The sequence below is a fragment of the Caretta caretta genome, chromosome 13, assembly GCF_965140235.1.
Source record: "Caretta caretta isolate rCarCar2 chromosome 13, rCarCar1.hap1, whole genome shotgun sequence".
NCBI classification, from domain to species: domain Eukaryota; kingdom Metazoa; phylum Chordata; order Testudines; family Cheloniidae; genus Caretta; species Caretta caretta.
The window spans coordinates 34282950-34296107 of record NC_134218.1 but is presented as its reverse complement, the minus strand read 5'-3'; positions in this window follow the sequence as shown (position 1 = coordinate 34296107).

Below are 13158 nucleotides of genomic sequence, written 5' to 3'. Positions count from 1 at the left end.
AGAGGCTCGTTCACCTGCACATCCACCAATGTGATATATGCCATCATGTGCCAGCAATGCCCCTCTGCCATGTACATTGGTCAAACTGGACAGTGTCTACATAAAGGAATCAATGGACACATATCAGACATCAAGAATTATAACATTCAAAAACCAGTGGGAGAACACTTCAATCTCTCTGGTCACTCGATTACAGACCTAAAAGTTGCAATTCTTCAACAAAAAAACTTCAAAAACCGAATCCAATGAGAGAGTGCTGAATTGGAATTAATTTGCAAACTGGATACAATTAACTTAGGCTTGAATAAAGATTGGGAGTGGATAGGTCATTACACAAAGTAAAACTATTTCCCCATGTTTATTTCCCCCCATCCACCCCCCACTATTCCTCAGACGTTCTTTGTCAACTGCTGGAAATGGCCCACCTTGATTATCACTACAAAAGGTTTTCTTTCCCCCGCTCTCCTGCTGGTAATAGCTCACCTTAAGTGATCACTCTGGTTACAGTGTGTATGGTAATGCCCACTGTTTCATGTTCTCTGTGTATATAAATCTCCCTACTGTATTTTCCACTGAATGCATCCGATGAAGTGAGCTGTAGCTCACGAAAGCTTATGGTCAAATAAAGTTGTTAGTCGCTAAGGTGCCACAAGTACTCCTGTTCTTTTTGTGAATACAGACTAACACGGCTGTTACTCTGAAACCTGTCATAATGTAGAGTGAATTTGTAGGGTGGTGTAGTAAGGCAGGAAGGATGGGGCATTACAGAGCTAGCCTGGTGCTTGGGAGACCTAAGGGCTATTCCCAGCTCTGCCATATGACCCCCCTGTGATGTGCAGCCAGATTTTCAAAGGTATTTTGGTGCCTGAAGTTGAGGGTAGGTGCCTGGTTGGGTTTTCTAAAGTTTCATTTGAAAGCAATAAGATTTAACAATCTAGGAACTAGTGGGATTTTTAAAAGCACCTAGGCACCTAAATATCTTTAAAATCTGGTCACCAGGCACTTTTGAAAATCTCACTATCTGCAACATTAGGCCTAAACACCTCTGAACACCTTTAAAAGTCTGGTCCTTTGTCTCTCTCTCTGCATCAGGTTTAACAGTAACTCCCTATCCCACAGAAGTGTAGTGAGGACAAAGACATTGAAGACTGTGAGGTGCTCAGATAGTACCATGAGGAAGGTTGTATAAGGTTGAAGTGGGGTGGGAGGAGGTATTGTTTCATATTCTCTGTGTGTATATAAAGTCTGCTGCAGTTTCCACGGTATACATCTGATGAAGTGAGCTGTAGCTCACGAAAGCTCATGCTCAAATAAATTGGTTAGTCTCTAAGGTGCCACAAGTACTCCTTTTCTTTTTGCAAATACAGACTAACACGGCTGTTCCTCTGAAACCTGAAGGTTGTATAGGTACCTGCCATAGATAGATAAATGTGTTCTAGGTATTAGGAGTGGGACTACACTGCATAGTTATCCCAGGCTTGGATTCAGGGTTAAGCCCAAATCCCCCATACCATCCACACACAACTCAGTTTGATTTGGGTCAGCAAGCCCTCAGGACTCAGGCTGGCAGACCCTGGTAGGGGGGTGGTCTGCGCCTGAGTTGCACTGCAATGTGGTCTTAATCTCTGTCATTTTGCAGTGTGGACGCAGCTCAGGCTGCAGACCCAAATCAGAAGGTCTGGGCAGTGCAGTATGGATGCATTATCGTGGCTGTGAGACCCAGATCAACCCAGGATTACAATGGCATGTGGATGCTTAAGTGAGGGCTTGGGAACACTGAGTCCACCAGCCCAGATCCCACAGACCTGTGTTTACAATGCAGTGTAGACATGCCCTAGGAGTCCATTATTGACTCAGGGAGAAAATACATTCTAGTGACAAGAGTTGGGAACTGGGAGCTAATACTGTTCTGGACTAAAATGTCTATGTATTATTTCTATTACAGGAATAGGTAGAGACACCAACCAAGAGTGGGGTCCCATTTTGGTAGATACTTTTTAAGCATACAGGGCCAGATTTTTAACGGAATTTTGATGCCTAAAGAAGATAGGGGTTTAGTGAGATTTTCAACCATGCCTACGTGCCTTGATTTCAGTGGGAGTCAGGTGTCTTGGCACTTTTGAACTACTCACTAGGTGACTTCTACATCTTTAGGCACCTAAATATCTTTGAAAATCTGGGCCTTAGTGGGACTGTATGTGCTTCTAAGCAAGGCTACGGTTCAGCTGGATGTTATGGGCTGTGTTATGCAGGAGCTCAGACTAGAGGATAAAGATGGCCCACTCTGGCACAGAGATTCGAAGTATTGGCAGCAAGGTCAAACAGAAGGTCACTGTCAGAGCTAAGAATAGAACCCACGTGTCCTGAATCCTGGGCCAGTTCTAAGTCAACTTCATCATTGCTGACAGACCATGAGATCGCTTGCCTGTTTTTATCTTTTCCATATTAATGGCCATCCCTCTGATTCTCCTCTGACCTGCTCAATTACTTTGCCTGCCAAGAGATGAGCAGAGAGGCAGGGTAGTGCTAGGAATGGCCATTAGCACTGATTGATCCATTAGTGAATACCAGGTGATTTCCAAGGACTTTGAAGGAGGCATAGACAACCTGGGTCAGCATTTGACCGGGGGTTTCTCACTGGCTTTCACCAGCTATAACAAGAGGAATCTAGTTTAGGTTCTGATTCAACAGCAAATTGTGCTTGGACAGAAACCTGAGCCCACGTTGTGTCCTAGAAAAAATCATTCACTGGGGCAGGTCTATAATGAAGATAAAATTGAAGGTGCTGGGGGGATCCTAGGGGTTAATTCTGAGATATTCCCCCATATAAAACATACTCTGACCATACACATTAACAACCAAGGCCACAGTGAGATCTGAACTCATTAACCCCTGGTTTATAAGGCCAGTGGTCTAACTGCTGAGCTATGGAACTACTACATGCAAAACTGTGGTAAAATATCCATTGACTTTAAAAGGCCAAAATTACACCATAGATGCCTGCATTTGTTGTGCTATATTATTTCATCCATCATCATAACCTGCTGACTCTGAGCCCATCCCAGCAATCTGTGGAAAGTACAAGTTGTATACACTGTACAAAGTGGAATTGAGTTTAACCTTATTGCATTAAGTTTAAGTATTTTCAGAGTTCACTGTATTAAAAATGCAAAGGTTTATGTGCTGTTGTGCGATTGTCTATAACTTGTGGAGGAAATGTGACTCGTAAATCTTTGGAGGTGTTATTAGCGTCAAAGGAATCTTTGAAATCATGTGCTAGACAACCATGGTTATGTGGGATGCTAGGAAATACCTGGGAGCAGGGGAAGGGAAATTCTTTCCCCTGAAACCATCCTTTTTAAGCTGCATCCTAAGGAGAAACCCATTATCTAATGACAGGTTTCAGAGTAACAGCCGTGTTAGTCTGTATTCGCAAAAAGAAAAGGAGTACTTGTGGCACCTTAGAGACTAACCAATTTATTTGAGCATAAGCTTTCGTGAGCTACAGCTCACTTCATCGGATGCATACTGTGGAAAGTATAGAAGATCTTTTTATATACACACAAAGCATGAAAAAATGGGTGTTTACCACTACAAAAGGTTTTCTCTCCCCCCACCCCACTCTCCTGCTGGTAATAGCTTATCTAAAGTGATCACTCTCCTTACAATGTGTATGATAATCAAGCTGAGCCATTTCCAGCACAAATCCAGGTTTTCTCCCCCCCCCCCCCGCCCCCACAAACCGATTCTCCTGTTGGTAATAGCTTATCTAAAGTGATCACTCTCCTTACAATGTGTATGATAATCAAGGTGGGCCATTTCCAGCACAAATCCAGGGTTTAACAAGAACGTCTGAGGGGCGGGGAGGGGGGGGTAGGAAAAAACAAGGGGAAATAGGTTACCTTGCACAATGACTTAGCCACTCCCAGTCTCTATTCAAGCCTAAGTTAATTGTATCCAATTTGCAAATGAATTCCAATTCAACAGTTTCTCGCTGGAGTCTGGATTTGAAGTTTTTTTGTTGTAATATCGCAACTTTCATGTCTGTAATCGCGTCACCAGAGAGACTGAAGTGTTCTCCGACTGGTTTATGAATGTTATAATTCTTGACATCTGATTTGTGTCCATTTATTCTTTTACGTAGAGACTGTCCAGTTGACCAATGTACATGGCAGAGGGGCATTGCTGGCACATGATGGCATATATCACATTGGTGGATGTGCAGGTGAATGAGCCTCTGATAGTGTGGCTGATGTTATTAGGCCCTGTGATGGTGTCCCCTGAATAGATATGTGGTCACAGTTGGCAACAGGCTTTGTTGCAAGGATAGGTTCCTGGGTTAGTGGTTCTGTTGTGTGGTATGTGGTTGCTTGTGAGTATTTGCTTCAGGTTGGGGGGCTGTCTGTAGGCAAGGACTGGCCTGTCTCCCAAGATTTGTGAGAGTGTTGGGTCATCCTTCAGGATAGGTGTAGATCCTTAATAATGCGTTGGAGGGGTTTTAGTTGGGGGCTGAAGGTGACGGCTAGGAAAAGAAGCCCTTACGGAATTCCACCATGATTTCAACAGTTTCCATCCCACCATCAACCTCAGCCTGGTCCAGTCCACACAAGAGATCCACTTCCTGGACACTACAGTGCTAATAAACGATGGTCACATAAACACCACCCTATACCAGAAACCTACTGACCGCTATTCCTACCTACATGCCTCCAGCTTTCACCCTGACCACACCACACGATCCACTGTCTACAGCCAAGCTCTGCGATACAACCGCATTTGCTCCAACCCCTCAGACAGAGACAAACACCTGCAAGATCTCTATCAAACATTCTTACAACTACAATACCCACCTGCGGAAGTGAAGAAACAGATTGATAGAGCCAGAAGAGTTCCCAGAAGTCACCTACTGCAGGACAGGCCTAACAAAGAAAATAACAGAACGCCGCTGGCCGTCACCTTCAGCCCCCAACTAAAACCCCTCCAACGCATTATTAAGGATCTACAACCTATCCTGAAGGATGACCCAACACTCTCACAAACCTTGGAAGACAGGCCAGTCCTTGCTTACAGACAGCCCCCCAACCTGAAGCAAATACTCACCAGCATCCACATACCACACAACAGAACCACTAACCCAGGAACCTATCCTTGCAACAAAGCCTGTTGCCAACTGTGACCACATATCTATTCAGGGGACACCATCGCAGGGCCTAATAACATCAGCCACACTATCAGAGGCTCATTCACCTGCACATCTACCAATGTGATATATGCCATCATGTGCCAGCAATGCCCCTCTGCCATGTACATTGGTCAAACTGGACAGTCTCTACGTAAAAGAATAAATGGACACAAATCAGATGTCAAGAATTATAACATTCATAAACCAGTCGGAGAACACTTCAGTCTCTCTGGTGACGCGATTACAGACATGAAAGTTGTGATATTACAACAGAAAAACTTCAAAACCAGACTCCAGCGAGAGACTGCTGAATGGAATTCATTTGCAAATTGGATACAATTAACTTAGCCTTGAATAGAGACTGGGAGTGGCTAAGTCATTGTGCAAGGTAACCTATTTCCCCTTGTTTTTTCCTACTCCCCCCTCCCCGCCCCTCAGACGTTCTTGTTAAACCTTGGATTTGTGCTGGAAATGGCCCACCTTGATTATCATACACATTGTAAGGAGAGTGATCACTTTAGATAAGCTATTACCAGCAGGAGAGTGGGGTGGAGGGAGAGAAAACCTTTTGTAGTGGTAAACACCCATTTTTTCATGCTTTGTGTGTATATAAAAAGATCTTCTATACTTTCCACAGTATGCATCCGATGAAGTGAGCTGTAGCTCACGAAAGCTTATGCTCAAATAAATTGGTTAGTCTCTAAGGTGCCACAAGTACTCCCTTCCATTATCTAATGATCACCTGTCACACGAGGACCAGACCAGAGACCCAAATGGGTTATAACTGACTCTCAGATTCATGGATGTGCTTGTTCTGAGAGAACAGCTGTCATGAACTTGTAACCACTGAAAAAAATAGACCCTGTGTGAGTATTGAAAGACTGATCACTGGCCAGGTTCCTTGTTGGAGTTGGGATCATCTTTGGTAGACTTATTAGCATGCATGTGTGATGTTCTATACCTTGAGGGAGTGTCTTGGAAACCCCATATTTCTCATTTTTATATAATCGTGATCTTACATATAAAGCAGGCCTTGTAAGGTATCTGGAAAGATTATGATCTGCTGAAAGTCATTTCTTTGTCCATATACATATATTATTAATGCATATGAAGTTATGAGAATTGTGTTATATGGTGGTCACTAAAACATGCTTTAAGTTGGGATATCAATCAGATATTAGCTCTCCAGAGGCAACAGCAAGGAAAGTAGCCAATACCAGGGTGGGGTATCAATCAACCCATCAACAACCATTGTCCAGCAAGGGAGCTACGATGCATTGACTTACCTGCATGAGCCCACACCAGGGGAATTACTCAACCTTCCCTGGAGACTCAGCAATGCCCCCCAGACATGCCTGGACTTGTGTTTTCCCAGCACATGGACTGAGGGTATAAAACCAAATAGAGGAGACCAATACTGGGCCTTTCTCCTTCACCCACCTATGCTGAAAGCAACAAGGATACTCTGAAGACTCCAACTGAGGGGACTTCCCAGATTTCAAGGGTGGAATCTGTATACTATGGACTGTAATATCCAGTCGAATGAGAAAAACAGCTTAATCTAGATGTTACCCAGTCTAATAGGTTTGAGAGTTTAGACTGCAGGGTTATATTTTATTTTATTTTGGTAACTAACTCAGACTTTTTGCCTATCACTTAATATCACTTAAAAAGAAAAGGAGTACTTGTGGCACCTTAGAGACTAACCAATTTATTTGAGCATAAGCTTTCGTGAGCTACAGCTCACTTCATCAGATGCATCTGATGAAGTGATAAATTGGTTAGTCTCTAAGGTGCCACAAGTCCTCCTTTTCTTTTTGCGAATACAGACTAACACGACTGTTACTCTGAAACCTATCACTTAAAACTATCTTTTGTAGTCAATAAACTTCTTTTACTGTTTACCTTTACCAGTGAGTTTGCCTGAAGTGTGTGGCAAATGTGCTCAGGTTTGCAAAGGCTGCTGTCTGTCCATTTTCCATTGATGAAGTAGTGAACCAATTAATAAATTTGCACTGCTCGTCTTGAGCAATGCAAGATGGTATATTCCTGAGGTACAATGCTGGGAGCTGGGGAATTTGGATCTGGTGCCTTTCTGTGTGATTCATGAATGGCTCTGGGAGCATTCATGCAGTCTAGCTGGCTGCGGGGTCTCCACATGCAGTTGTGCTGAGTGATAACAGCACCTGGAGGGGTTTGCTGCTGGTCACTAGCAAGGCATTGTGAGAGTCAGCCAGGGTGGAGACAGTTAAGGGGGTACTGCGGTCCCACCGTCCCAGGCTGCACCCCGGGGATCCTGTCACAGCATGTAAATTCTGTTATTGCTTTAAGATGTTTTCTCTGTAATGCTTTCACCTTAACAATAACTGTCCTTGCTTACAGAGAGTTCTGTGCTGACTGAACTGTGGGCAATTATGTTGCGTATGGCCTCAGAGGAGAAGAGGAAGTCCTCCAAAGCAGGCCTGTTGTGGCAGTCCATATTGCTAGGGAATTCACAATTAGGCAGGGGATGGTGTGGCCTGGAATAACCCTGGTCAGGAGAGAGAAAGACGTGTCTCCACCCAAGAGAAGTGAAGTTGGGAAGCCGGGAGCCTAGACCGGGTGACCTTGAGGGACCATAGTGGGGGAACACAGGTGCAGTTGCCCTGGAGTGTGACAAACTACACAAAGTTACTCAAGTGTTACAGTGTTTGCAGAATCAGGCCCTAAGAAAGCAAACACAATTAATTCAGAGGGTGGAGAAGAGGGAGACAGCCAAATATACAGAGTTTTTCAAATATAAATATCCAGTTATTTCCACCGGGTCCTGTTCTAAAATGGTGATCAGGACATGAAAGTGCATGAGGACAGATACTGGGATAGATAGATGGATTTTAAACACCAGGATACAATTTTATTAAAATTTAACATTGGAGAAGGTTTGCCAGGTTCCAAGTATAGATTTCTGCCATGACATGGTTTGCTTCTCCAGATAGAGAACAAGAGAGAGACAGAGTTCAAGAGAGTATCTATCTATCTATCTATCTATCTATCTATCTATCTATCTATCTATCTATCTATCACATTCTCTCTGCAATGGCTTATGACTGACGTGTATATATGCCACTTCACTTCTTACATTACATGGAGATCATGAACAGAGCTGCCTGTATTCAGATGCTCATTGGTGCTTGGGTCATTGGGCTTCTGAAGACACTGGTGAATGTCCTCTTCTTGAATTGCTTAGACTTCTTTGGCCAAACAGAATCAGATAAGCTGCAAGATCACTCCCTGGCCATATCTGTCTTCCACAGACCCCTTCATCAATGATACAGTGGTCCTCATCTCTAGTGTTATCATAGGAATGAGCTCATTTCTGAACATCCTTGTCTGTTATGTCTACATCATCTCATCCATCCTGAGAATCCAGGCAACATAGGGCAGAAGCAAATCCTTCCCCACTAGTGGATCACATCTCACTGTGGTCACGTCAATCTTTTTATCTGCTTTATGTAAGTATTTGAGTCTGGCCTTATTGTCTCTGGTGCACCTAGATAGGATATGAAATCTTTGCTGGTGAACTTTGCAGATGACACAAAGATAAATGGTGTGGTAAATAATGAGGAGGAGAGAGATCCGAATCACCTGGTTAAATGGTCACAGTTCTACAAAATGTGTTTTAACACTGCAAAATGCAACGTAACCCATCTGGGAACCAAGAATGCAGGTTGTTACTAACAAGATGGGAGAGTCTGTCTTTGAAAGAAGTGAATCAGAGGCAGACATAAGGGGTCAACCTAGATGATCAGCTCAATAAATTCACTGGCTAGTTATGGCCCCAACAAAAAAAAAAAAGAGAAAAAGGAGGTACTTAGGTTCCATTCCCAAAGGGCAGTGGTGGTAGAGGTGAAGGTACCTTCCTTACAATGCTTATCTCAGTCGTTAGGATGCTTACTTTGTTATCATTAGTGGCAATATAGCACCATTCATAATGGCACTGGGACAGAGTGATTATGCAAATGACTCTAGCCTGATAGTTGGGGAATGCAAGGTGAAGGCCAGTGCCAATGACCGTTTAAACAACAGGGAACACCTGTGACAAGAGAAACTCAGTTTACTCCCCTAACCGACTAGCTTAGTAGCTAAGGCACTCTTTTGCAATATGCAAGACCCCATTGCCAGTCCTTTCTCCTTAGGAGGCATAGACTATAAGTCCCTTCAGGAGGCAAACCTATGACCATAGGTACGGGGGTTATTGAAGTTTCCACAGCACCACTGTAAGCTCAGGGGTGGGTGGGATGGGGGTTTGTGCTCTGCTGGAGGACTCTGTGGAACTAGGCTCTACAGGAAGTACTGCCCAGCAGGGCCTGAGTGGTGGCCCCTCGCAGCCCACTGATTGGCTGATACTAGTATTTAAACCAGGAAGCCATGGTTGGGGGGTGGAGAGGGGTTATTTCATAGAATCATAGAATAACAGAGTTGGAAGGCCATCTGGACTCTGGAGGCCATCTAGTCCAACCCCCTGAGTAACAGTGTCTGCATTCTTCTGCTCTGGATTTTGCTTACCATGCACCCTAGACTCTGGCTTCTGGCCTGGGTTTATCCATGACTTCGCTATTTGCTTGTTCTCTATAACCTGACACTGGACCCCAACTTTTTGATCTCTTGACCTGGCACAACCCCGACGCTCCTATTTACCTGCCGCCTGCAACTTGGTGCCTGGGCCTGGCATTCTGACCTGGCTCGCCCTCAGCCCTGCTACTCATTGCCTGGCCGGTACACGCAGGCTGCCCCTGTCCCAGTCCTGACCCAGAGGGGTGGATGAAACCTGGGCCTTCCACATCCCAGGTGAGTGCCCTAACCCTGGGACTAAAGGTCACAAGAAGGGCACTGCTGTTTGCTGAAAGATGCCTAAATCCCCTAACACCTGCAAAATTGTCCAAAACTATTTGGCAACTTTTTGTAAAATTTGTCACTAGTTTGGGATGAATGACATTGCCTTTTCCACAAATAAACTATTCAGCCAACAAATTTTGCCCAGCTCTCCATAGGGGTATCTAGGTGAGACTTAATGGCCTGTGTTCTACAGAAGGAGATCAGCCTAGCTAATCTAGTTGTCACTTCTGGCCCTAAACTCTACAAAACCTGTGAAAGCATGACATTTCCCAACACTCCTCAGATGTTTAAATAACTTCGTTAAACTGAGTGTAATGTCCACTTCGCTGGGCAGTTGGTTCCCTCCCACCCTTTGTCTGTCTTGTGTGTTTCCATTATAAGTAGGCTTGACAGAATTTGATTTATTTTCTAACATGTCAGCAGACAATATTGAAGCTTATTTTTAATCCTTTTTTTTCCATTTTATTTTTTACATTCTCACAGTTGCAGGAAATGATGTGGGAGGCCACACATTGGGGAAGGGCTGAGGCAGTAATTATTTAATGACAGTGGACATTGACATTCAAAAAGTTAAAGTTCTATAAACATTAAAACACAAATTTTCAACATCACATATCAACAAATACAGGAAATAACCTGAAATCAAACTCTATCTTCTCAGGCAGCATTTTTCTTATTTTGCTTCTCTATAAATTTTGCTTATTAACGATGGAAATATTTTTTGTCGGTTCATGTGTGTTCGGTGAAGTCAGCATTACCAATAAAATCAAATTCTTTTGAGCCTAATCATAAGCTCTTTTGGACATGGGCTATTTCTCTCTGCGTTTCTACAGCGCCCTGCACAATGGGGCTTTGGTCTTGACTGGTGCTTCTGGGTGCCATAGTAATGCAAAACAATGATATAAACATACCTGTTAATTTTCATTCCAAGGTACCATCAAGTTCGAATGAATTGTATTCTAATTTTTCTCTAGTAAAACTTGAACTAGGAGCCCTGGGTTTAATTCCTGACTCTTTTACTGACAGGCTGTGTGACCTTGGGCAGCTCATGTCCCCGCTCTGTGCCTCAGTTTCCCTCCTCCCTTTGTCTGTCCTCTCTGCTTAGACTGGAAGCTGTTGGGTGCAGGGACTGTCTTGTACTAGGGTATAGTACAATGGTACCCTGATCTCAGTTAGAGTCTCTGGGTGCTATACTAATGTGTGGGCTGGAGTTGGCTTAGACTACTTTGAAAACCAATGTTTTCACTAGATGACAATCAGTAGTAAAAGATGGTGATAATACTGGTAATGTGATGGTCAATGTATTGTATGTTGTTCATATTCGTCATTGTCATTTCACAGAGGAGCTGCCTGGTTCTGAATGTGTTTTTGTAAGATCTGTTCTCGTCCAACCACACCTATTTGCATTAGAAGCAGAAATTAAGTGAGGCACGTCCCATGGCCTGTGTTAAACAGGAGAGTAGGCTAGAAGATCACGTTGGTCCTGTCTGGCCTTAAAATTGGTGAATGATTGTCTCCTTCCATCCATTCCCTACAATGCTGCTTCCTTCTCATTTCTTACTCTTTGCTTCCCTCTAGTGATCACATGAAGGCAACAGCATTTCTTTGATATGAGCCCTATTCTCAGTCTCTTGCTTTTACTTTGATAGCATGATCACGATCCAGATCAATGCTTCCTGTTTATCCGTGAAAATGGCATATGGCCCATCTGTAACTGCTATTAGTAAACCACTCCAATGTCCGGACATGGGGCACTAGATGGGGAGGGCTCAGAGTACTACAGAGATTCTATCCCAGTCTGGCTGGTGGGTCTTGCCTACATGCTCAGAGTCTAACTGATCCCCATATTTGGGGTTGGGAAGAAATTTCCCCCCATGTCAGATTAGCAGAGACCCTGGGGGTTTATTGCCTTTCTTTGCAGCATGGGTCACTTGCTGGTTTGAACTAGACAAATGTTGGATTCTTTGTAACTTGAAGTCTTTAAATCAAGAATTGAGGACTTCAGTAACTCAGCCAGAGGTTAGAGGTTTATTACAGGAGTGGGTGGGTGAGGTTCTGAGGCCTGCAACGTGCAGGAGGTCAGAGTAGATGATCATGATGGTCCCTTCTGACCTGAAAGTCTGAGTGTAAAATTGCTAAACCAAAACAGCTCCTTAGCCAAGTTGGGACACTTGAAATCTGGACGGGTTCGCAGTGCCCCAGGCACCCACAGAAATTTGCCTCTGTATTGTTACTTCATCAGCCGGCAATGCACGTAGGCCCCAGTCCTGGTAACACTGAGACAAATGGGAGCTTGGTCTTTGATCTCAGTGCTGTTAGGGCCCATTGTTTGGGATTACGTCTGTCTAGGTAGCTAAATGCTTCCCAGCATGGTAGAGTCTGGGCACACCACAACCAATGATAAATGTAACCTCCCATCATTCATGTGAAATAAGGAGAGGGGATTTATCCCCATGTTAAATGAAGGGAAATTGAGGCACAGAAAGGTGTATTTGCAGCATCTGAGGATCCAGCCTTCTATATTTTCTAGTATTTACACAGGCCTCATCTGTGTAGTGTCTGAGCATCTCACAGTCAAGAACAGACTTTAACGTCATAACACCTTGTGAGGGTGAGACATGCGATTATCTCTATTTTACAGATAGGGAAACCAAGGCATGGAAACTATTAAGTAATTTACTACAATTAAGTGATTCACACAAGGAGCTATGGACCATTGCAACCAGCTGGGGTCTGGCCCCATTGAATCACATGGAGCTATGGCCAGTTTCTACCAGGTGAAGGTCCGGTCCATGGGGTTTAGTGTTAAGATTTTTTTTTCTAGCCTGCTTGTGGGATTTGGAGACACAAATTCCCATTAATTCTGGTTTGTAAACTTCACCCTCAGTCACTGTTTCAGTGTCCCATGCAGGACCAGTGGTAAAGACAGAAACTGAGCTGAGAGGTCTGAGGGCTGGTCAAGTGCCTTAAACCCATGATCAGAACTTCATCTCTGTGCAGGAATCCCTGAGTGAGCCCTGCTGGTGGTAAACAACTCTGTTCTATGGGTGTGTAACTGTGTGTTCCTGCTGCATGGAATGAGCATTTCAGTATGTACTTGC